Genomic DNA, 25,276 nt, shown 5'->3' with positions numbered 1-25,276 from the left:
TCCATGCAGTAAGAAACATCGGAGAGGCATGGAATGAAGTCAAACAATCCAATTGAAATGGAGTTTGGCGTAATTTGTGCCCTGATTTTGTGTCAGATGTCCAAGGCATTACAGAGACTGTTGCAGAGGTTACAGAAACTGTTGTGTAAATGGCCAGAGATCTCAACTTGGAGGTGGAAACCGAAGATATTGAGGAGTTGCTCGCCTCACATTCTAACGAGTTGAGCAATGAAGACCTGATGCAATTAGAAGAGCAAAAAATTGCTGGAGGAGGCCCACCAATCTGCTGAAGTTGTTGGCTGAGGCATTCAAACACATTGATAGCGCACTGGCCAAATCAGCTGCTATTAGAGATCTACACGCAGAAAAGGAAAGGATCAGTCCAGACTTCATTGAAGAAATTCTTCAAGAGGCCCAACCTTCAAGTCCACCTACATCACCTCCAAAAAGTCCATTGTCTGTTGAAGATCCCCCCAATCATTTTCCTCCAATAATTGATGTTTATTTTTTGCTCATGTACATTACTGTACAGAATACAGTATAGTTTTATTTTTATAGTTTTATTTTACAGTTCTGGAATCAATAAATATAATGTTTACATCATAATCTATGTGTGTGCTGCATATCTTATTGCTTGAGTAACATTTTCTGTGTATTTTTAGGAACAGAACGTTTGATTTAAACAGTGTTCCTATGGGAAAACGGGTTTCGCTTTACGACGCCATTTTGAGTAACGCATTGCGTCGGATAACCGAGGACCGCCTTTATATGCAGTGATTGATGAAGTATTGTCATGTAACTGTTACACATGGACAAACAATCCATGTTCCCCTAATTACCAAATAGAACTCCGGAGTCCTGGAAATGATATTAATGGTGAACAAAGATTTTTATAATTTGGAGAGGGCAAGTAAGATGTTAAATGTTCCATTTTGCACAATAAATGGATATATTGAAGTACAATGCACTGCTTTAATACATACCTGTAGGAGCTTATATCTTCAAAACAGGTCAGGGGATGTGCAAGTGACTGCAGCTTATTTCAAGAGCTGTTTCCTCAGTGATGCAACTGTGCAAGACCCTCATTAAATCGCTCACTATACACAAGTCCAGTGCCCATTTACCCTCAGTAGTCCGAGAGATAAAATGATGCCAGTGTAGCTGTGACAGCTGGGCACCGAAATCTCTCTCTGTGGACTAGAGTTGCCTATCCACCAGAAAAAATGATGTATAACTATATTTAGTACTGCACCAGTTATTTCCTCAGGTTTGCCCTGTATTCCCCCTGCCTGCCCGCTACTCCCCAGCCTGTGCCAGTAATATGTTCCCTGTGCCTTGGGACAGCTAGACATTAAGGCTTCTTCTCATAGTACTAAAGTGTGCTCGGCCGCATGAGAAAAACACACTTTGAAACCACTTGCATCTCTGGCCTGGTTGTTGCCACAGACTTACCCTTTGCTCTCCCAGTGTGCCCACCACCCCCTGAAGGCCCAGCCTACCAGGCCTGAATTATTATATTCCAGACGCTTGTACTGTAATGTGTTTCCCATACTTGTACTGTATTTATTTATTTATAAAAATGTTTTACCAGGAAGTAATACATTGAGAGATACCTCTCGTTTTCTGTATGCCTATGCCTGTAATGTGATTCCTACTGTATGCATGTAATGCATTTCCCCGGCCTGTGCTGTATTTCCTATACCGCCAATGCATTCCTATGTGCCCTGCAGTTCCTACAGTATGTGTCCTCAGGGTGCATCCGGTATCCCCATGTTAGAAATAGGATGTCAGTGTATGGGCACATTGCTTTGACTGTGTGCAACACTTTTCACACTTGGGAACCTGGGCGGATGTGAAAGTCTTTGCGTTGCCTCGACTGCCCGACATCCTGCTAATTAGGACAGGGTAGAACTGCCCTTTGTCCCAGAGCCTCTCTCTCTGAGTTCCTATAACTCAGTCCTGTGTCCCATGTGATCGGGTCACGTGCGTACACACAGCCTCTGTGTTTTCCTTGTGTGGACGTGAGCTTGCCAGCCTGTTTGAAAGCTGTGCTTACTTGTGCAAAAGTAACACTTTGTTCCGCTAACAAGAGAACTCCAGGAGGTAAACTATTTCCGGCAGCATCTTGCACCTAGTGAGATGAAGTGCTCCCCGTTGCCCCCTGAGTACCAGTACTGACTCATTGTGCGTGTATATTATGTGTGATTTAACTGTTAGCCCCGGCTAAATAAATTCTGGTTTGTTAAACCTCTGCGTCCTGTCTGGCGATTCAAAGATCCTGGGTAGTCCGATCAACCCCACTCCTGACAGGAGCCCTCGTTTCATATTTTTACATGCACAAGGCGATACATTTTCCAAGGTTAGATCTACTGTAACATGACAGTTTTTGCAATAACCCCAAAGTTAGGATAATTGGGGAACATATTCTAGACTAAAATTCTCGTGTGTGATGAACTTCGTTACATACTGTATGTAAAGTTAACTTCCAGCCTAAATGATCACAGATGGCTTTAGATAATAAAGTAGAAATACTGGCGAGTCAGTGAATATGTGGTATCTTTTTTTTTTAGCACATTCTTTCCAGCAGTATAAAGGTGTGATAGTGCAGGGTTATATTAATAGGCGTATTTCTTATGCAGTGATCATTCCGCTCCAACCTTTACATTCCAATACTATACTGATTTGCTGATTAAAGCCCCGAGTATCACTCTGTATCCTTGATCAAGTACATTCCCTGGTAATTGCAGTGATCTGTTTCTCATACAGAAGCAGATCACTATCTATCTGAGGATAATGGCATTCATCTAATCCATGCCTCCTATTTCTGCAATTGCTGACTGCCAGCATGTTGTGATATAATTTAGCAACCCAACATGATCTCTTCACACATATTACCTTTCCAGGCTTTACATCAAACATGAAGAAGGGGAAGTCACACTTTGGATTTCCAAACAATCTACAGTAGTTCCACAAGATCAATGCTTCCATAGCACCCACAGGGAACAACGTGTTGAATGAACCAAGACAATACAAACACCAGCTCTGCAGAGATTACAATCTACATTTTGGTATCTGGGTATTAAAGCTGCAGACCAAGCAATATTCTACATGTGTTTTTATTTTATTTTAAATAAAACAGTTCTATACTATGAGAAAATACTTGTAGCATTTTTTTAAACAACTCTGAATTACATTTTGAATGTATTATAATGCAAGCAGCCTTTTTTTGTTTCTATAGCAACCATTTACAAAGTCACAGATACTGAGTCAATACTCCTCTGCAGTCGTTTAATAAACCCCCGAGACAAATCTTCGCAGATCGATCACAGGAGAACGGATCGATCAGCAACTTAGCTAATTAATAATAATAATATTACTTACTTACTAATTACTTATCATTGTGTGGATTGTATTGATGCACATATTAAAGGGGAAAAAATAATATATATATATATATATATATATATATATATATATATATATATATATATATATATATATATATATATATATATATATATATATATATATATGCAAATATAACTGTATGCTCATCTGCATGTCTTAGGCAGGTCTGCAACCCCGCCTTTCCCCATTATCACCCAGCATACAGCACTTCCACTGCAGCAAGGGATTCTGGGAAATGACATGCAAATGAGCACACAGTGCCACTTTTTGCTTCAAAAACCATTTTTAATATGGTTCCCTATAGGCTTAAGCTTGCTGCATGGTCACAGCTTTGAGCACAGCCAGGGTTAAGGTGCATACCCAGAAAACCACCCACAGACAGCTGTTTCGACCTTAATGGGTCTCATCAGTGTGGGGTTGATTAACTGGGTATGCAAAGAAGCTAAAGGATGGGCCAACCATAATACTGAGTTAAGTTATGGTGAGTAAAAAAAAGTGACAAAAACCCTCCACAGCAAAGCAAATATGCAAATGTAAATACAACTGTATGCTCATCTGCATGTCTTAGGCATATATATATATACACACACATATATACACATATATACATATAAACACACACACACACACAACTGGCGACTGCTTATAAGATTAGAAGTCTGTGTCTCTCAAAAATCCATCTGGATTGCAGTCAATGGCGAATCGGAATCAATCCGGTCGGATTTTCAAGTAAGTATTCCGTGTGCGGAGCGGAATTCTGGGAAATGAATTTTGACAGTTTTGCCCGTCCCTATGGATCACTGCTAGTCAAATGTAAAGATATTCTGTAGCAAGGAAGAGTTATAGGTTCGGAATTTACATGAGGTAACTTTATTTACTTTTCTGCAACTGGATTTTTAATTGGCGTGTCAAGGTCGTAGGAGGTACCTGCCCAAGTGTGCCGTGCTCTAACCTGTGGGGGCTGAAGCAGGGGAGCCTGGTACAAATCGTAGTGTCTGCTCCCCGTGACCTTAGCCAAGTCACTTTATCTCCCTGTGCCTCAGGCACCAAAAATAGGTCGCAGAACAGAGAATCCAGAGCGCAAATGTTCTCAGGTATAGATATAAGAGAGAATATAGTGCAATATGTAAGGGCACTTGTGAAATAGCACACAGAGGGGAATGGGGCCCATTCACAAGCTGCAAGACGTAAACAAGCGCTGTGGATAAAATCCAAGATGGTAGATAACGCAGGGGTTCTGTAATGCTGCTTTCCCTGGGTTAGTCCAGGGGTGGCAAAATGGGGGGCACGAGATTTGTTTTTTTGGGGGGGGCGCGGCGGTTGCAGAGGCCCCGCGCTCTTCCCCAAGGCTTTAACATGAAATGCTAGGGGACCGTGCGAGGCCTCTGAAACTGCACTTACAGTGACTCAGTCGGCTTCAGCAACGCATCACCATGGCAATGCAGCGGGGTCATGTGACGTCACGTGACCCCGCGGTATCATTTGACGCTTCAGACACGCAAGCAGTGGGGCGCAAGGCAAAAAGTTTGTGTACCCCTGGTTTAGTCAGATGAATCTCACTATATAGTTTGCAGAAGAAAGAACAAACAGTATAATACCATTTTAATTTCTTACCTTAGGTGCCAAATGAATCCACCTAAATACACATTACTATCCCACTTCTAATATACAGTAGTATCTACTGGATTTTGAACATGTGCAGGTTATATTGAATGTTAGAAGAAAAACGGTCCGTGAGGTCCAGAAACGGAGCACAGCGGTGGCGAAGTATGGGGGCTACAAACCAGCAGAAACGATTAAAAGGACTTTATTGTATGATAAGTGGGGGGTACAGAACTATTCTAAGTTACATCCACTATCCCCGGCTGTTTGAACCGGAGCTCCCTGATGGTGTTTCTTATTATTGGGCAATAGTAAGTTAATCATTTATATTTTATTATTTCTTTAAAGCACTGTTACTTTTTGTCTTTTGAAAAACTGTTTTTTTTTTTTGCATATTTCACATTGTGTGTGCAACCTCTAATTTTGGGGTTGTTTTAATAAAGATAACTACTGTAGTGCGCTTTCTGCCTATGTTTTTCTTTTTTTCTTCAATTGTAACTTAACTAAAAAAAAGGTTGGACATCTTTTTAGAAAGGAAAGGTATACAGGGATATACCAAATAAGGAAACATGGGAAGGATGTTGATCCAGGGAGTAATATGATTGCCAATTCTTGGAGTCGGGAAGGTATTTATTTTTCCCCTTATGAGATATCATTGGATGATATAACACTGGGGTTTTTTGTTTGACTTCCTCTGGATCAAAATACTATAAATAGGGATATAGGATAGAGCAGCGGTGCGCAAACTGGGGGGGAGCAAGACTGCCTGCGGGGGGGGGGGGGGCGCGAGACTGCCTACGGGGGGCGTGCAGTTTACAGAGGCGCGGCGTGCTTCCCGAAGGCACTTAATTTAAGTGCCGGGGGAGCTGCAGGGCCTCTGTAAACATTTACTTACCTTGGCTCAACATGCGTCTCCATGGCAATGCGGCGAGGTCATGTGATGTCACGGTCCTATAGCAACGTGATGTCATGACGCCGAAGCCGAGGTAAGTGGGGGTGAGGGGGGGCGCGGGGGTGAGGTGACCGCCGGCAGGGGGGTGAATGGAAATAAGTTTGCGCCCCACTGGGATAGAGTATCTGTCACCTAAATTTGACATAGGTTGAACATTCAAACTGAATGGGACTGCAGGGACCCGTGCTGTGTTAATCCGATGGGCCATTAATAATCTCACAGGTATGTTGAGACAATGTTGAGGCATTTACTGTGAGACTGCCCCAGAATTTCCCAGGAAAGAGTTCTAATACTGGTGGCTGCACATGTGTATATATATAAATATATATATTTATGTTGGCCATTCATGTCATGTTTTATAAACCTTTAGCGGTAAATCCGAATGCATTTTTTTAATGTACTGTATTATTATAAGGTAGTGCTTTGATGTCACTTGAGTAGGACAGTATATAAAGGACCTAGTATTATCCAATATCATACCCCTGAGGAAGCTCAATGCAGAGTGAAACGCGTAGAGTTATCAGCATACAGGATCTCCTTCACAGAGGACACCAGTTTGAGATCTTCCCCACTTTCAACCAGAACGTCACGATTCAGAAATGCCGACACGAGAGCCAGCTGGATGGTCAGAGGTATGGCGTCTCTGTTCTTGGAGTCTTATTACTGTTGTTCGATTTGAGCCTTTGTGGCCCAAAAGCATGGGGTTTTTTTTTGTAGAATGTGTGAGTGCATTTCCACCTGTTCATTTTATATTATACTATGTTTGTTCTTTCTTCTGCAAACTATATGGTGAGGTTCATCTGACTGACTAAACCCAGCATCACAGAGCCCCTGCATTATCTGCCATCTTATATTTTATCCACAATACTTGATTACGTCTTGCAGCTTGTGAACGGGCCCCATTACCTCTCTGTGTGTTATTTCACAAGTGCCTTTACATTTTGCACTCTATTCTCTTTATTTTTGTCTTTCAGATTTATACCCCAAGAACATTTGTGCTCTGTAATGCGACCTAACAGATGTTAGGAAACATCGTGTGTAAGAGGCAGTGCCCTTTTGACATTCCTACAGTAGTATATAATAGGCACTTGCTGATTTCCTAGGGGCATCGGACCACCCGAATGAAACGTTAGTGGAGCCCCCTCCACCCCAGTTTCCATACGCACACGGCCTCATATGATCGCTCCTGGAGCCCTTTAAAGGTTAAGCTGATTACCTAATAAAACGGCTCTGCTACATTGTTTGTATTTCTGTATCAACGGCCCGGCAAAGACCTCGAGGAGAAAGAAAAGCGCCTGCAAATTACAAAAGGTGGGATCACTGACACAAACAAATATCTAGAAAAGGAGAAGGGCCTCACTTCCTACAAACCTATTATACAAGCTACGATCACGCCTCCTGCAGCTTATATTTATTGTGTAGCTGCACAATGTGTCATCGCCCAAAATACAAGCGCAGAAAGGGGATGTGCTATTATTTATAGCTGAAAAGTTTCTATTTATGTCATCATTTTCATTCCGCCTGACTTCTACCTGATTTGTTAAACGGGCAAGTGACGTGTACAAGCGTAGCAGCCGATAACTCGTTACACTGCACCGCGGGACTGATCTCTCTGTCGTCAACTTTCCTGCCAGCATTTTTCTATTCTCCTATTGCATTAACCTCTAAAACCACTGCGGCTATATTCACCGTATACTCTTCCAGTGAGGCAGCACAGATCATACACATCCTCTGAACAGTACCCCCCACCCCAACAGGTTTTCAGGAGATTCCAGCTTCAGCACAGGTGGCTCAAGACTGCGCAACCTGTGCTGAAGCAGGGAATGATTGAGCCACCTGTGCTGGGATATCCTGAAAACCTGACCTGTTGGGGGGGGGGGGGGAAGATGGGGGGAGGGAAGGTGGGGAGCTTGAGGACTTGAGTTGAGCACCCCTGCTTTAGGGGGCGAGATATACATTTTCCTTAGAGTAATACAAATGATCACTGATCATTGAGTTCCCCGTGTGGACATTTGTTGTCAGAGTATTCATAAACTAACCTAAATAAAAATGTAACAAGCTTTTTGTATTTGTCAACTTGTAACTTGCTGTAACTTGCAGCATTGAATACAAGGAGCAAGGGGGGACTGCATTACATTATTGAGAGATATTCGGCATTTTGTTCCTCACCAAATTGTATTGAAATCTCGATGATTCCAATTTTAGATGTTAGAGTCCAACACTGGGATAATTTTGTTTGGGTGGAGGGTTTTTGTCACTTTTTTAACCACCATAACCTATTTGATATAAACATTAGCATATAACATGTATTAGTCCCAGATACATAACTGGTTATGGTTCAGAGGTGGACAAGGTATCAGAATTATGATGACCTGGTTTGAAACCCAATGCCAGCAGTGAGCGACCTCATCAATTCATTTCAGTATTAATATTTAGTTGGCGCAATTAAAACCGTATATATGTACAAAAGGTACACAAACGAGAGAGGAAAAGCAAAACGGAGCAAATTCAATAAAGAACGTACGAAGGCGATTTATCACTCCAAAATGAAGACCGCTTCACTGTATTTAATATTGAAATTATTACAGGGAAGATGCAGTGAAGACAGGGGGAAGTGTTCCCTTCAATAGGCAAATCTATATGTAAACGAGCATTTTCCACTAAATTAAGTATGCACATGCACTACAAGAAGCTCAGAAGAGTGATTATCGCTGGGCCAGTTAAGATATGCATCTCATTTTCTTCACCTCCCTGACTGGTGAATTTACTTGTGAAGCTGCTCACACTAGACATACCTTTACAGAACTGCAGAAACATTTGAAAATGCATTGTACAATACATATAACAACTCCCCCAAGCCCCCTAATACATATAGCAATACCCCAATACATATAATAATACAGATTTACCTTGGGTCAGGCCAGGCCCGGTGTCTGCAGGGGTCCGCTCGCTGGAGGGGCCCGGCCGGTGCTGCACATTTCCCCCGACCTCTGGCCAGGCCCTGCTGCCAGTCGCGGCCGGGCCCCGACTCTCAGCTGCCTATAAGCCTCTTCCTTTCTCTGCCCCACGCCGCCGAGCTTCCACTGCCGGTCGGGCGAATGGGCTCTCTGACATCAGCGCGATGGAAGTAAACTTGACCCAGCTTCCGGCGCGCTGACGTCAGAGACCCCCCATTGCGCGCCGGCAGTGGAAGATCGGCGGCGTGGGGCAGAGAAAGGAAGAGGCTTATAGGCAGCCGAGAGTCGGGGCCCGGCCGCGACTGGCAGCAGGGCCTGGCCAGAGGTCGAGGGAAATGTCCAGTGCTGGCCAGCTGGGCCCCCCCCAGCCAGCAGGCCCGGGACACCAACCCCGGCAGACGCCCCCTGTCGGCGGCCCTGTTTCAAACATCTGAGGTACCCCCTCACGGAATGAGATTATTGACATTGGTCTTACTGCTTACTGTGACCGTGAATGGTTAGACCACACACGCACTTTTTTCATACAGGAAATGGAAATCTTCATAATTGGAGCTACAATATACATCTACATTTCCTCATCTGGATTTATTCTATATACTGTACTATTGCCATTTATGCCAAAGATGTGTCACTAATTGACCATCATACCAAACATTACAGTTTAAAATGTATTAATGTTTTTGAGTTATGAAAGGAAAAAATATAGGCGAACATAACAGTAAAATGTTCCCCATTACCGCATTTCTCAAGAGTCCCCACTAACTCACTGGCCACTGAAACCACGCCAGACATTCACCTAAAAGAGCAATGTAAAATAAAATCAAAATCAAAATAAAGTTGCTTTCTCACGAAGCCTTCCAGCTCCTGTGTGATACTCGCTACTTATGCGCTCTCGGCGTTCACAAGCCCACAAGTTATTTATCACTCATTTTTTAGATAACTTTACTCTGGAAATATTTATCATACATTTTTTTTTAAGATAGCTTTGGTCTTTGGAAATATGTATCACTCTCTGGCATTTGCAAATAAGAAGTTTGTCACACTTCAGATTATATATATATATATATATATATATATATATATATATATATATATATATATATATATATACACATATACACACACCATTCTAATTTAATAAGGGGGGGATGGATCACTGGTGAACACAGAGTGTAAACTTTATTGAATTTGGCCTACAATAGATTTGGCCAATCATTAGATTTCACACATTTCCATCTATTCAACCCAAAACAACAAGGACATTTGCAGTCCCTTAAGATCTAGGTTTTTAATATCGACCAGTAACTGCAACTGGGCATATGACAAGCAAAGTCACACACACACACACACACACACACACACATGATAATAACACTGAAGTAAAGCTGTTTCAATCACAGAATTAAGTGAGGAAATTAACCCCTTCAAACAGCACATCCTTCTTGGAGAAATAGTCCATGTAATTACGGGCATTAATGGTGGTTTGTTGGAGCAGATCAACAGAATGATGATTGACCTTCCACCAAAAATGACCCGGTCCAATTCCCCTTTCTAATGGAAAGTTTTACTATGTAACTCTCCGTTATGATAAAAGCGAGAGAGAGAGAGAATTTGGTGCAGAGTTATCAGCTACATGACAGGGACGTGCCTGACCTGTCACTTCATATGACTGCAAATCATAAAGTTACTTGTATTGTAAGGAGCTACTATGTGTTAGGGAGTTACTATGTGTTAGGGAGTTACTATGTGTTAGGGAGTTATATTATATATTATAGTATTAGTATTAGGAAGTAATCAGCTAATTGGGATGTGTGATTTTTTTCCGCTAATTTAGAACCAGGTGAAATTTTTCGTTTCTTTTTAGTGAAAATTTTAGAAAAATATGGTAACCTTTACAAAACATTCGCCAAGCATTAAATTGCAAATCTCAACACAGAAGCAAAGCAAGGTGACACGACCGTTTTTATACTGCCATTTATACAAAATTCTGGGGTAAATTGCAAAAAATGTCAGTAATTTGGAGAAAATATTATAAAATGCCAGATTTTCACCTATTGTGAATGTTGGCAACAATCAGGCAAAATACGCAGAATTAAGGTGGACAAAAATGTAATCTTCCACAGTGTCCCTGAAAGAAATTAATTAAACTTAAGAAGCCAAAGGGTGTCAGCCGTTTTCTGTCGTTACAGCTGCTCTGTTACAATCTGAAACACACCAACTGCTTATCGCCCTGTACCCTATGTTTCCACTTATAGATGGTAATCTCCTTGGGGCAGGACCCTCTGTAATAATGTATGTTATTGTTTGATATTTTATTATTTTCATCCTCCAACCATATTGTACAGTGCTACGGAATATGCTGGTACGTTATAAATAAATAATAATAATAATAATATATGTCTCAGAACGTTTTGGACAGGATTGCAGGTGATTTCTCAGATAATAACCCTTTCTCTGAGACCAACATCAAATCAGAGGATCATACATCTATGACTGGGGTCATATACCAAAATGCCATTGTCTGCTACTTCTAACAATACGATACGTATGTGTTTTTATAATTAATGGAAAATCCCCTGTAATGAACATCTGGCAAAGAAAGTAGTACAAGTTGGTGAATACATATTACAAAAAGAAAAAATAGTACAGAGCAAAGATTTAGTATCTATGATTTTTTTTTTAACCAATATATGATTCTTAAGAGAATATGTGAAAAGGGCAAGGGAAAGAGATGATAAGCAGAAAGCTCAAAGAAGGGACATATCTGACCTTGTAATTAGCATTGTCTGGTTCCAAACGAAAAAGTTAAATAGCACTAAGCCACTTGTAGCAATAAAAAGGAGATTCGTTCTAGTAACAGAAATATACCTTCAAATGTACACATTCCTTACACAGCACAGCGTCACTGCAAAGAATGTGACAGACCCAATAAAGATGGTCCTTCGTTGATATGCAATCAGGACACTATCCCAGTTTAATCAATAACCCCAATAAAATGTACCAGCGGCTGCTCACCTTGAACTAAAAACTAAAACACCGAGGCAAATCCCAGCAGGTTAATCCACAATCCCAGTGTGATGAATGCACATTCCCTCTCCAGAGGTCCTAAGTGTGTGCCTCTCTCAGATCCGCAGGTAGTAATGTGACAGGTGCAGTGCCTCTTGCTGTTTTTCTCAGAGGGGGGACACACCCACATTCCAGAACACTTGGGAAACATTAGGTGTTTGGCAACATTCTCAAACATACAGCACAGTACTAGGGAGGTATTTTAAGTAATAAACCCAGGACGGCTTTTTAAGAGGCCTGGGGCAACATCATATCTGAAGCACACACACTTCAGTCTATACAACGGGGGTAATTCAATATACTCCAAAGAAAACTCCAGTTCAAGTCAATGGGGTTTTCCTTATGAGTATATTGAATTACCCACCAAGTCTTCTTACCCTAAATATGTGAAGTTTTGGACATGGCCCATTTGGCCCCCAAACTCAGCACATTCATCACGATGTGATGAGCATCCCATAGAACTTTGATTGTTGGTTGCAGACAACCTAAACGTAACCTTGAGAAAGAAAGACCACAAAATATTATATATAGTTCATACAGGGCCCTTTTCCTTCCCTAATTCACGAAGGATTTGGGCAGGGGGTCAAAGTGTAATGGTACAGGAGGTACAGAGTAGCACTAATGTTTGATTAAAAATCCACACTTCCACTCTCTTTTAAGACTAAGTCATCCCATAACTGTCCTTTTCTTGCTTTTCTTAAGGCAAACGTAGCGCAAACTGTTTAGAAATGGCACCATAAATCTTTGCTTAACCCTTTCAGTGCACCCTGTGCTGAAGCAGGGATATCATAAAAGCCTGACCTGTTGGTGGCCCTTGATGACTGGAGTTGCAAACTCCTGACATACTAGCTACGTGCCCCCCCCCAAAAAGATGCTCGTTTACTTTGGGGAGATCACGTCCTGTTAGTCTACGGACGGATCTGTGCTGATGGCGGACGGAAGGGAGGTGACTCCCACCCCCCTTCCCTCATCAGCGATGGAGTGGTCACGTTCACGTGATCACGAGTGCTGGAGGGGTCGTGGTATTCTGTGTAGATAGATTTTTGGGGTTCAGAGTTGAGCTTCACTGAAGAGGCCATTTAAGAGGCTAATTTTGCATGCTCTATGAAAATGCAGAGGCAGCGATTCACACAGTGCAAAATGAAACATCTTTGCTTGGTACCCGTGGGAGTACATCGGAGTTAGATAGCCAGGGTCCGGTTCACAGACAGGAGATATATGACCTTCAATAATGAATATATGCATTGTGCTTTGTTTCTTCATACTAACATAAATACAATTAAAAGGTTAATTGTAGTTAGAAAAACCCCATGCTTGAGAAAAATTACCTCAGAGCACAAAGAAACATCTAACCAAAAACACTGCCCTCCACCTATAACCTGTAAAATGTTGTCATACTAACTTGGGATTGAAAAAATACCCCAAGAATACATATGGAACTGCAAGAAGGGAAAAGGGAGACCAAAAAGCGCACCAGCACAAACGGAGCAGGAAGAACCCAGGACAAAAAAAATGATTAAAAGGGCACTTTAATGTGGCAAAAGACCCATCCAATGCATTTCGAACGTCTCAGCGTTCTTTTTCAAGGTAAGTAGCTGCACAGCCTGCCTGCCCTACCAGGATGTGAGTATTTGCATATTTTTCAGGGGAACCTGCCAATGAGACTGATGGTGAGTGGGTTGCACCACACACCACCTGTCTTCAGGAGGATAGTACCCATTATATGACACAATAGGTACTATATCAATTGTTAGTACCCTGGTACAGTGGTCTGGCTTATTATCATTTTGAGATATACAGTACCTGCATTTGAGCGCTTCAGCTATTTTCCATATTGGAACTGCAAGAAAAATGTGTCAGAATCTGTATTTTCATACAACAAGCATCTAATGGTATTTGAACAGAGAAGAAAATAATTTATTTTCACTCTGGTCCCCTGATCCCCTCCGGCACTCAAAGGGTTAAATCAGCACTTGGCTTTGGGGAGAGCTCCATTTTAATTTTAATTCTGAACGGAGCATCAGATTTAATAAATAAAAACAGATTAGGAAAGGACGAGAGATCTCTTAAAGTAAGACAAGAAAATTCAATACTATGACCCCCCCCCCCAAAAAACATCATAGACTTAGGCCGCGTCCATAGTTAGCGCGACATCGCGTGTGCCACACACAAAAGCCTGTAAGGCGATGCGCACGGCCAGAGAGCACGTGTGCGCGATGCTGCGGCCGATTTTTCGCGAGACAAAATCTTTTGATTTTGACGTGCAACAGTCGGGTCACCTGCACGGTTCAGCCAATGAGGGCGAACGGCTCATGTGACGTCACGGGCACGCCCCCAAACATTGAATTACAGCTGCGTGTCTCCTCCTCCAGACCCCACAGGCCACGGATTGCCTGTGCAGCAGGTGCGCAGGACATCACACGCGCGCACCTACTATGTACAAAGCCTAAGGCCGAGAACACGCTGCGGTCGGCCACGTGCGCGCGGGCCACCAGCCCCTTGCCTCCAGTCTGGTGGTCCCTGCTGCCTCCTTCCGACGTGGCTCACTGCGTGCTGTGACGCGTCAGCCGGCCGGAGCTACAAGCCTCTGGTGATCAGAAGCACTGACGCGTCACGCGGTACTCGAGTGAGCCAATGAGAAGGGGAGGAGGGGAGGAGGGGAGGAGGGAAGGAGGGAAGGAGCTACGGGAGGGAGGCGGCTTGGGAGGGAAGATTGTGATGGCAGCCGTGCATAGCTCTCCCTTTCTCCACCCCCTCCCCCCTCTGGTGCCTGTTTCGCAGGCTGCCGCTGCCCACTGCTGCCCGTGCTGCATGCTGGGGATTTGCTTCAGGCAGCTGCTGTGCCCGGAATCAATAGGACTCTGTGTTTGGCCGGCCCGCCTCCCCCCCCTTGAAGAAAAAATTATCTGCAGACCGCAAATCGCGGTGCAGGGACTTTCACGCTCCGCCGGCAAGCAAGGCGGCCGTGCGGGCGCGTGCAGCGGGCCTTAGCCTTAGACTTACATTCAACCAGGCACAAACATGAGACGCGCATTCAGCAGGAACATGACGCATAGAATTTGATGGCAGATAAGAACCCTGTGACCCTCTGGACTGACCATTTCCCTATTTGCTGCAAAACCTAAAACATTGTATTTTCCTGGTCTTTCTTTCGTATTTAGGATAGCTTGATGCCTATCCCAAGCAGGTTTGTACTGTATTGGACCCGCCACTTCTGCTGGGAGGTTATTCCACGCATCCACCACCCTTTCCGGGAAGAAGCACTTCTTGCCACCCTTCAGCTTCAGCACATGACCTCAAGTTACTGAAGAAGTCCTCGTGTTATAAAACAAACGCACTCCGCTTCATGAACAAATATACACCGATAACAAGTATTAGTAATGGTGAAATAATGCACGGGGGCCATACCTTTCTCCCACACTTCCCTTCCCCTTTTTTAAAAGACTACCTTACCATAGTGTACAATGGGATGTCCGTTTTCACTTGTCTGGTCTTTTCTCTGCTTGTTGATTTTTATTCCTAAACAATTAGCCCCAAACTTTAACTGGCTGCTAAGTCCTTATCATTTAGGTCAAGGGTGGCAACTCCAGTCCACAAGGGCCACCAACAGGTCAGGTTTTCAAGATATCCCTCCTTCAGCACAGGTGGCTTAATCAGTGGCTCAGTTTAATTTAATTAATTTAAGTTCATTTAAGCTGCAATAGTGCCGATTGGGGCACTGTCACATGGAAACTCCCACGGAGTCAATGGGAATGTACTGTTAAAATTGTATGTACGTATATATATATATATATATATATATATGTAGCCCTTTTTCTGAACACCTACCTAAGGGACTACCAAACTTTACTGCCTCTGTCTGTGGCACCTCCTTGATAACACAACATGCATGAATATATATGTGGGTATATCATAACATTGACATCACTTCCTAACACATTATAACTGCTCTTATACTAAAGTGGCTCGGCCACACCTCAAGGGGAATATCGTCCTGTACAGCCGTGGCTCTGCCACGCTCTCATAGAGTATGTCCTTGTGAAACTTGGAAAGAATGTTATCTATCCGCTAGCCACTTGCTAGTGTCTGTTCAAGTTAATGCTAAGGCGGGATCAGCGCCTGATGACCGGTGTCGGTGCACTTGCTGTATACAAAATACCTCCCGGTCACAGCGGTGACCACACCTCTTCTCAAAGGGTCCGTCGCATCTGTTCCAGACCTTCCGCTGTCTCCGGCTCCACCGTCTGCGCCCAGACGGCAGTATCCGTCCACAACTCTGTGTGCTTGGATCTGTCTAAGGTGACAATATCTGTCCACTACGGGCGGCCCTACAGTACCGCAACCTACGGTGACGCGGGGGATACTCCTAGGGACCTGGGGATAGTCTCTGGCCTAGGCAGGCGGGTCACGGACCCCCTGCTCTCACACTCCCTGTTCCGGCAAAACTCCAACTCCTTCTGCTAGCGGGGTCCCTTCCCCCACGCTTCCTGTTCTCCTCCCCTACCAACCCAGCCTGTCCATTGGCTCCTAGCGCCAGCTGACTCCTCCAAGGTTCGTGGGGGTTAAAGTTCAGTACATAGTCCTTTCTCATTGGCTCGCTGTTCGCGCGCTTCCAGGGCGCATGTGCGACCTTTCCTCTATACCAGTGACCTCACAACATTGCGCAACAATATGGCGGCGCCCTGTACCAACTTGCCGGCGCGGAACCCGCCGTACAGTGTACTCATACACGTTGTATTAACACATCCTTACATTCTCCCCTCCCCAGAATCCAACGTCCCCGCTTGGCTATACTACATAACATATATACAAAAACATATCACAGTACATCCCCTCTGTCTTAGATTAGATTACACATCTCATTGAACAGTACCACTACTGAATGCATTCTATGCCGAGCCCACTGCTGAGCCTCATAATGGGGTGCCCCGAATTGATCGTAAGCCATTCTCATTGGAGGCTGACTAGTTCTTTGGCTTCGCCGAGGTTGTTCTTCATCGGCTTCCTCTAAGGAGTATCCAGTCTCAACTGGCATTTCCATTTCTGCCCTTGAGGGGTTCCTGGGATCTGCAAGATCTCTCTGTGGTGCAAAGCACGGGCTCTGCGGGTCTAGTGGCTGACTCATTGGAGTCAGTGGATCTGTCGTTGGACCAAGGGGCCCTTTACCCGTAGCTCCTTCGGGAGATGCCCCCGCGGCCGGAGGGCCCCTTTGAGAGGTTCCCTCCATAGGATTCTCAGAGGTGGCATTTATTACAGTCTCTAGGCCATCCTCTGTGTTTTCAGTTTCTCCATCCATTGATACAGTGGGTACCTCCAATTCGTTGTCCCCTACTTGAGGTATGGGGAGTAGGTGATTCCTATGCCACAACTTTACACGGCCTTCGGAGTCCTTGATACGGTATACTGGGAGGCCAGGCATCTGTGACTCTACCTCATACACCCCTTCTCTCCATCTATCAGCTAGTTTATGTTTTCCGGGAATGCCTAGATTACGTAGGAGAACAGCATCCTCCGGGCGGATTTCCTTGTGTCGCACTTTGTGGTCATAGCGCCTCTTGTTACCCGCATTTAGTTGGGCCGTCGCTCTTTCAGCCAATTTATAGGCCTGCTGTAGACTATCCCGCAACCGCTGCACATAACGAAAGTGCGTTCTTTTGGATACCCCATCGGTAGATATCCGCAGTCTCACATCTACAGGTAATCGGGCTTCTCTCCCGAACATCAGGAAGTACGGTGTGTACCCGGTAGACTCATGTCGGGTACAATTATAAGCATGTACCAATGTCTCTACATGCTTGCTCCATTCTGTTTTCTGAGAGCCCTTTAAGGTCCCCAACATATCCAGCAGGGTGCGGTTGAACCGTTCGGCATAGCATTCCACTCTGGGTGGTACGGGGTGGTCCGTGACTTAGCTATATTTAGTAACTTTAACAGTTCCTTAATGAGAGTACTCTCAAAATCTCTGCCTTGATCAGAGTGGAGGCGGTTCGGTAATCCGTAATGAATAAAGTATTTCTCCCACAAGACTCTGGCCACGGTCACTGCCTTTTGATCTTTGGTAGGGAACGCTTGTGCGTACCTTGTGTAGTGGTCTGTAATCACTAGTACGTTGCCGATGCCTCGGTTATCGGGCTCAATACACAGAAAGTCCATGCACACCAAATCCATAGGTCCGGAACTTTTCAGATGGGCCATGGGGGCCGCTCTGGTGGGGAGTGTTTTCCTCTGCAGGCAGCGGGTACACCTCCGGCAATGTCGTTCCACTGACTCTCTCATTCTCGGCCAATAGAACCGATCCTGAAGTAGTCCGAAGGTCTTGTCAACGCCCAGATGGCCGTGATCATCATGAAGGGCTCGGAGAACCATATTTCTCAGACGCTCCGGCAAGAATAGTTGTCGCCGGTCAGGATGATTGTGGTATGGAATTACCCGATACAGTAGGCAATTGTCCAGTTCGAACTTCCCGAATTCATTCAACAATAGCTTCACCAGTTCTTTGGGGGCTTGCTTAAGTATAGAGGGATTCTCTTGCTGCACAGCTTGACGAGCCAGTTCCACCACTGGGTCTTGGGTCTGTGATGCACCAAGTCTCTCCAGGAAATGATTTTATCTTCAGTAATATTCATTCCTTCTCGACCTTGATAGGCCCGGGGAATGGCTCGGGAGTGGCACCCCAGGGAATCAGCGACTCTTAGCTCTGAGAACGCCACCTGATCGTTAACTACGGCTGCTACGGAACATAGGGCACGGATTCCAGGCCCCGGAATTTCCTCCCATACTTCCTCATCCGTAGTGGATTGAAGCCCCGGTCTCCGTGACAGAGCATCGGCCCCCACGTTGGTGGGCCCGGGTTTATACTTGAGGTTGAAACTATAGTTGGCCAGGGCTGCCAGCCACCGGTGTCCGGTGGCATCTAATTTGGCGGACGTGTTAATGTAGGTCATTGGGTTATTGTCCGTTCGCACTTCAAACTGTACTCCATACAAGTAGTCGTGTAACTTGTCCACCACCGCCCATTTTAGTGCCAAAAACTCCAGTTTGTGGACAGGATAGTTCTGTTCGCTGGGAGTCCAGCTTTGGCTTGCGTACGCCACAGGGCGAAGCCCGGTGTCGTATTTCTGGTGCAGCACTGCTCCTAGTCCACTAAGACTGGCGTCCACATGTAGGACGTATTCACGATCAGGATCAACATAGGCCAGTACTGGGGCCTGGGTGAGACTGGCTTTTAAATTCAGGAACGCTTGTTCGCAAGCAGGGGTCCATTTTTCCCCAAAAGGCGTTTGTGCCGTGACCTTTTTTTGTTCTGTATCCTCTGGATAAACTCTTAGAAGATTATTCAGGAGTTTGGCTTTGCTTGAGTAGCCTTCCACGAAGCGCCGGTAGTAGCCACAAAATCCTAAAAAGGAACGCAGTTCTTGGACGTTGCAGGGCCTGGGCCAATTCACCACAGTCTCTATCTTCCCTGGATCGGTGGACACCCCTTCAGCGGACACAATGTGGCCCACGTATGTCACGGATGGTCGACAAAACTTGCATTTGTCCAAGGATAGTTTGAGGCCCTCCTTCTGAAGTCGATCCAGCACCTTCATCAACCGTTCCGCATGTTCCTCTAAGGTTTTCCCGAACACTATAATGTCATCCAAGTACACTAGGGATTCTTGGGGGTTCAAATCTCCCAGAGTCTGTTCCATCAGCCTCTGGAAGCTGGCAGGAGCTCCGCAGATCCCTTGTGGCATGCGGGTAAACTGGTAGAACCCTAATGGACAGATGAAGGCCGTCTTCTCCTGGTCTTCCTGACCCATTGGCACTTGGTAGTACCCTGACTTCAGATCGAGTACACTGAACCATTTACTCCCCGTCAAGGCGTTCAGGAGGTCCTCGATTCGGGGCAGCGTATACTGATCGGGGACCGTGCGGTTGTTCAGTGTTCTGTAATCCACACAGAGACGGACCGTCCCGTTCTTCTTACGGACTACCACGATGGGTGAGGCGTAAGGGCTACGGGATCCTTGCACAATACCAGCTCCCTCCATTTTGGCGAGCAACCTTCTCACCTCTTCCACGTCTCGGGGGGCTAGACGACGGGAGCGTTCCCGGAATGGGGTAGCATCATTCATTCGAATGGTATGACGGGCACTGCGACTGCACCCCACATCCATATCACTCGTGGAGAATACTCTTCGTCGTTCTTGTAGCTGGGCCTGCAGTCTCTCCCTCCATTCTTCCGGAAGCGGGGATTCTCCGAAGTCAAAATCCAACGGGGAGTGGTTAGTGGGGGTAGTGTACGCTGGCTGTTCTTTCAGGGCCTTCTCCTCGGGTGTTACGGGGTATATTCTACCCAGCAGCTGTCGGCGATCAATGCTCATGGGATACGGGGAGATATTCTGCACATACACCCAGGTTCGGTCCGGGATTTTCCCGGGCCATTTCTTTACAGAGGCTAACACCTCATAGCCCAGCCGCTGTTCATCTTGGGCCATACTCTCCAAAGAGAAAAACTGATCCTCCGGACGTCGGTCCGGGTAGTGGCAGGCCGTGATCATCATCCTTCCCTCTCCGGGGGGAATGTGAGTCAGTCCCCATTCTTGACTATATAGCATCCCATGCTCCTCCTCAGTCGCGATTTTACCGCAAACCTCTTGTAGTACTGGACACGTAGCGAGGGCTAGCAGCGGAGCCTCGCCCGCTTCTTGCAAGTACATGCGGAACACAGCGCGCACAATGTTGGTGTTGGTCCCCAAGATTATCGGAGCGCTGGGGTGATCTTGAGGATCGGGGCACACTAGAGCTTCCACTTCCATGGGATGATGTTTACCAGTGTTCAGCTGTGGAATGTCCAACTGCACCTTTACTACTCCATTGATGGGATAATCCTTGTGACTCAACCCCCTTAAACGTAAGGCATCAGCAGATAACAACGGCAACCGGTGTAAGTGTTTATCAAAAAAGGGCCTGTACGCTATGGTCACTTGGGACCCCGTGTCCAACAATGCCGACGCGTAGATACCCTCAATAACTACCCGAACAATGGCGGCGGGTCCAATTCGATTGTTCGTGGAAGGTTGGGCTCCGGCGCCGTCATCCTGGGGGGTGCATGGCATTGATTGAGCCGGCCGGGACGCCGTTTTCCGTAGGGAGGGACAACGGGCCCGAAGGTGTCCCATCTTCCCGCACGCATAACACTGGGTTTGGCTGAGGTAGGTTTCGTTTCGCCCTGGCGGTGAGCTTCGCCCCGACATAGGGCGAGGTCGGGCCGCCATCGGTGCCCCTGCGTCATCTGGGTCAGGGTCCCCATGCTCGGACACTTCGGCTTTCGGTTCCGACTTTTTGACATCCTTGCTTCCTTGCGATGCCTTTTTCCCTGGGGTTAGGTCGCGCCCCAACAGCACTGTCTCGTGCGCTTGGACACGGTCCATTAGGTCATGGAACGTCAAGGCTTGTCTGGGCGTTAGGCAGCCACTGACACGTACGGACACTGGATGCAGGGGCAGGAGCCCCCTCAACAGCTGGGTAGTGCGCAGTCAGTCGGCATCCACCTTTGGTACCACGCCTTTCCTCACCATAGCCCACAAGTCCAGATGCAGACGTCTGAGGAAGTCGGACACCATCTCTCCTTCTTTCTGAGCCAGAGCATGAAATTTTGCCATCAGCGCATAGGTATCCAGAGGGGCCCCATAGGCCTTCGTCAGGCAGTAAATGAGGTCCGCCGCGTCAGCATCCGGGTGGTCGTCCCGGTAGTAATGTACCATGTGGGACGCTGGGGGTCGCAGGCACTCGACGATGCGCTGCCTCCGGACCGCGTCCGTGCAGGTCCACTCAGGCAGTACCTGCTCCGTGTGATCCAGCCATTCTTCTATCCCAACTTCTCCTTGAGGCGTGGGCTTATCACCCGAGAACGCCTTTAACTTCCGGTATTGGAGGGACTGGGTGGAGTGGTGAATGGCTGCGGCAACCGCTGGAATAGAGGCATCGTCCTGCAGACTACCTCCAACTGAGGGGTAGGTGTCTAATCTTGACATACTGAGTCTATTTAGCGCGGGCCTCAGGACGGAGGGGGTGGACGAAGAGCCCAGGCTCAGTGCCGCCGGCCATCGTGGGTTCAGACTACTGTCAGGGGTGCGGTCAGGGCCTCCTGCAACGGCACCTAGCGTGGGAATGTGTTCTCACTGTGGGGTGGAAGTGGCCAGCGTTTCAGTGGGGTCCACTTGAACTATGGGACAGTGTACGCCAGGAGCCTCCGGCAGCAATAGTATTCGGGGCAGCGCTTCGGGACATATATCCCGTTCAGTGATGTATAAGACCCTGCGCCACGTCCGGTCCCGGTCGTAAAAATGATCTTTCGCTTGGGCAGTGTCCAGGAGTGGGAGTTTCCTGACCTAGTCGGTCACGGTGCCTTAAGGATATAGCGGCGGGGACATGCCCCAGGGCGAAGACACGGTTCAGGGGAACTTCATGCCGCTGGGCCCACTTGCGCACCTCGAGCGGGGAGGGCACAGACATGATGTAAAGCTTGTTGCAAATTGAGAAAAAAATTGATTGGGGCACCCCAGGTCTAAGCTCTCAGCAGCGCCTCCAAATGTAGCCCTTTTTCTGAACACCTACCTAAGGGACTACCAAACTTTACTGCTTCTGTCTGTGGCACCTCCTTGATAACACAACATGCATGAATATATATGTGGGTATATCATAACATTGACATCACTTCCTAACACATTATAACTGCTCTTATACTAAAGTGGCTCGGCCACACCTCAAGGGGAATATCGTCTTGTACAGCCGTGGCTCTGCCACGCTCTCATAGAGTATGTCCTTGTGAAACTTGGGAAGAATGTTATCTATCCGCTAGCCACTTGCTAGTGTCTGTCAAAGTTAATACTAAGGCGGGATCAGCGCCTGATGACCGGTGTCGGTGCACTTGCTGTATACAAAATACCTCCCGGTCACGGCGGTGACCACACCTCTTCTCAAAGGGTCCGTCGCATCTGTTCCAGACCTCCCGCTGTCGCACGGCTCCACCGTCTGCGCCCAGACGGCAGTATCAGTCCACTACTCCGTGCGCTTGGATCTGTCTAAGGTGACAATATCTGTCCACTACGGGCGGCCCTACAGTACCGCAACCTACGGTGACGCGGGGGAATACTCCTAGGGACCTGGGGATAGTCTCTGGCCTAGGCAGGCGGGTCACGGACCCCCTGCTCTCACACTCCCTGTTCCGGCAAAACTCCAACTCCTTCTGCTAGCGTGGTCCCTTCCCCCACGCTTCCTGTTCTCCTCCCCTACCAACCCAGCCTGTCCATTGGCTCCTCGCTCCCAGCTGACTCCTCCAAGGTTCGTGGGGGTTAAAGTTCAGTACATAGTCCTTTCTCATTGGCTCGCTGTTCGCGCGCTTCCAGGGCGCATGCGCGACCTTTCCTCTATACCAGTGACCTCACAACATTGCGCAACAATATGGCGGCGCCCTGTACCAACTTGCCGGTGCGGAACCCGCCGTACAGTGTACTCATACACGTTGTATTAACACATCCTTACACATATATATATATATATATATATATATATATATATATATATATATATATATATACAAATATAGCTTTATGCTCATCTGCATGTCTTAGGCAGGTCTGCAACCCCGCCTTTCCCCATTATCACCCAGCATACAGCACTTCCACTGCAGCAAGGGATTCTGGGAAATGACATGCAAATGAGCACACAGTGTCACTTTTTGCCTCAATAACCACTTTTAACATGGTTCCCTATAGGCTTAAGCTTGCTGCATGGTCACAGCTTTGAGCACAGCCAGGGTTAAGGTGCATACCCAGAAAACCACCCACAGACAGCTGTTTCGACCTTGATGGGTCTCATCAGTGTGGGGTTGATTTTACTGGGAATGCAAGAGAGGCTATGGGATAGGCTATACCATAATACTGAGTTAAGTTATGGTGAGTAAAAAAAGTGACAAAAACCCTCCACAGGAAAGCAAATATGCAAATATAGCTGTATGCTCATCTGCATGTCTTAGGCAGGTCTGCAACCCCGCCTTTCCCCATTATCACCCAGCATACAGCACTTCCACTGCAGCAAGGGATTCTGGGAAATGACATGCAAATGAGCACACAGTGTCACTTTTTGCCTCAATAACCATTTTTAACATGGTTCCCTATAGGCTATATATATATATATACACACACACACACTCTCTTACATCACTAACATTCAGGGACCATTTACCACCTCTAGCCATAAATCACTTCTACACATGGGGGAGGGACGAGCACAGATAACATTCCAAGAGACACTGTTTTTAAGTATACCCTTTTGCTTGCTTTATTCTTTGTAACATCGCCGGAAGAAGAGATCAGTGTATCTCGAAAGCTCGCACAAATAAAAGCATTTCGTTAGCCACAGAATGGTATTGTCTATTTATTTATGATTATTGAAGCTCGGCTAACACAGTACAGATACCTCTACATGTATATGTATATGTATATCCAGTATATGTATATGTATATCCAGTATATGTATATGTATATCCAGTATATGTATATATATATGTATATGTGTGTGTGTGTGTGAAATAAGCTGGATTGCTGCTTTAAATATGGTCCTTGGTGACATTTGTAGACTTCAAAGAATCTTAAATGAGAAGATTAAGATAAATAATAATGTAAATAAAATCACAAAGAGTTAATAAAAATAAGATTAATAATCTGCTCTAAACAGTATCACATTGAGCTTAATTCCAAGATACAGTAGATCCGTGGTTCCCCACTCCAGTCTTCAAGATCACCCTTCCCCCCCGCAATAAGTCAAGATTTAAGTATATCCCTGCATCAGTACAGGTGGCTGAATCAGTGGCTCAGTCAGAGAGTGAGCCACTGATTGAGTCACCTGCGCTGAAGCAGGAATATCCTGAAAACCTGACCTGTTGGGGGGTCTTGAGGGCTTGATTTGAGACCCCGCCCCCCCCCCCCCCTGCAGTAGATCATTATTTGGGGGGGCTGCAGCTTTAAAGACTGCCTATTCATTGCAGTTAAGATATACATAGATTATTCTTTGTTTAGGGAGCGGCACCATTTTTTGCTATTAAAAAAAAAAAAAATCACTGGCCATATTGCAGCAGGTTCAGAGTGTATAGAACAGGACAATACAGTGACGCCCTTTGGCACATATTCCTGCAGATGCCCTGTTTCTGAAACACAGCTAGATAATGATCATATTACGTGGAAAACGTACACTTGCGCTCATTACAACTGAGGCATTTATGTAGGCGAGTCCTGGCATTCCATTA

General features: G+C 46.0%; 1 protein-coding gene across 2 annotated transcripts in view; it reads right to left on the bottom strand.

Moving 5' to 3' along the window:
• The window catches only part of EPS8L1 (EPS8 signaling adaptor L1), a 104,661-nt gene that overhangs the window by 78,093 nt on the left and 1,292 nt on the right, over window positions 1-25,276 (bottom strand). The window contains exon 1 of one of the 2 annotated variants that reach the window (XM_075605478.1): window positions 11,935-12,076. The exons of the other annotated variant lie outside the window; for it this stretch is intronic. The gene's annotated coding sequence lies outside the window, so the exon portion shown is untranslated. Of the gene's footprint in view, window positions 1-11,934; window positions 12,077-25,276 lie in introns of those variants that run through there. 2 annotated transcript variants of the gene reach the window in all.

This window comes from Ascaphus truei, chromosome 6, assembly GCF_040206685.1.
Source record: "Ascaphus truei isolate aAscTru1 chromosome 6, aAscTru1.hap1, whole genome shotgun sequence".
Lineage (NCBI taxonomy): Eukaryota > Metazoa > Chordata > Amphibia > Anura > Ascaphidae > Ascaphus > Ascaphus truei.
This window is presented reverse-complemented; position numbering and strand designations above follow the sequence as displayed.